The 1,496-nt window shown below is 41.6% G+C and overlaps 1 protein-coding gene across 1 annotated transcript in view; it reads left to right on the top strand.

Moving 5' to 3' along the window:
• NUP188 (nucleoporin 188kDa) overlaps positions 1-1,496 on the top strand; it is a 61,030-nt gene that overhangs the window by 14,597 nt on the left and 44,937 nt on the right. The gene's annotated exons all lie outside the window — the stretch shown is intronic.

Genomic DNA, 1,496 nt, shown 5'->3' with positions numbered 1-1,496 from the left:
TTAGCCAGGATGGTCTCGATCTCCTGACCTCGTGATCCGCCCGTCTCGGCCTCCCAAAGTGCTGGGATTACAGGCTTGAGTCACCGCGCCCGGCCTACATTATCATTCTTGAGAAAAGTTTGAACATGTCATATAAATCAAAATATTGATGACATTAATTAATAGTACTTAATTCTGACTTTGACTTTTTTGCAATCCCATTACTTTCATTTCTTACCTAAGATTTGTTTAGTGGTTAATAGAATTCTGAACTTAATATTTCATCTTACTATTTTCTGCTCAGTGTGTAACACCAGTCTGATTATTTTATCCTAATTTCTAAACCAGTTTGCATCTATAGATTGTAGCATGACCTTGTTTGTTTTAAAAATAATACATTCTTATTAAAACACGTCAAAAACACAGCTACTTAAAAAATAGTTAATGGATGAAAAGGGTCCGTTCATACATATAACATTCCTGTCCTTGAAAAGTTTGCAGTCAGAAGCATGAAATTGCAATACAAGCCTAAAATTCCCAGGAATAAGTTTAGGACAATTTAAAATCTAAATGAAGAGAACTTTAAAAATGCTATAAAAGGTGTAAAAGAAGACATAACTGAGGCTGGTCACAGTGGCTGTAATCCTAGCACGGTGGGAGGCCAAGGCAGGCAGATTACTTTAGGTCAGGAGTTCGAGACAAGCCTGGCCAACATGGTAAAACACTGTTTCTACTAAAAATACAAAAATTGTCCGGGCACGGTGGCTCAGGCCTATAATCCCAGCACTTTGGGAGGCCAAGGTGGGCGGATCACTTGAGTCAGGAGTTCAGGACCAGCCTGGCCAACATGGTGAAACCCCATCTCTACTAAAAATACAAAAATTAGGCGAGTGTGGTGGCACCCACCTGTAGTCTCAGCTACTCGGGAGGCTGGAGAGGGAGGATCACTTGAGCCCAGGAGGCAGAGGTTACAGTGAACCAAGATTGCGCCACTGTACTCTAGCCAGGGTGACAGAGCAAGACTCCGTCTCAAAAAAAGGAAAAACCATAAAAAATAAAAATGCAAGCCTAGCCAATATGGTGAAACTTCGTCTCCAGTAAAAATACAAAAAAAATTAGCTGTGCATGGTGATGCATGCCTGTAATCCCAGCTACTCGGGAGGCTGAGGCAGGAGAATTTCCTGAACCCAGGAGGCAGAGGTTGCAGTGAGTTGAGTTTGCGCCACTGCACTCCATCGTAGGCAACAGAGCAAGACTCTGTCTCAGAAAAATAAAATTAAAATACAAAAGTTAGCTGGTCGTGGTGGCACGCACCTGTGCTCCCAGCTACTCAGGAGGCTGAGGCAGGAGAATTGCTTGAATCCGAGTGGTGGAGATTGCAGTGAGCCAAGATGACGCCATTGCACTCTGGCCTGTGCAACAGAGCAATCTCTGTCTCAAAAAAAAAAAAAAAGACATAACCAAAGGGAAAGACACACTATATATATATACATATATATATATATATATTTTTTTTT

The sequence above is a fragment of the Mandrillus leucophaeus genome, unplaced genomic scaffold (assembly GCF_000951045.1).
Source record: "Mandrillus leucophaeus isolate KB7577 unplaced genomic scaffold, Mleu.le_1.0 Scaffold99, whole genome shotgun sequence".
Classification (NCBI taxonomy): Eukaryota; Metazoa; Chordata; class Mammalia; order Primates; family Cercopithecidae; genus Mandrillus; species Mandrillus leucophaeus.
Note: the sequence above shows the minus strand (reverse complement) of the source record. Positions and strands in the feature narration are given on the sequence as shown.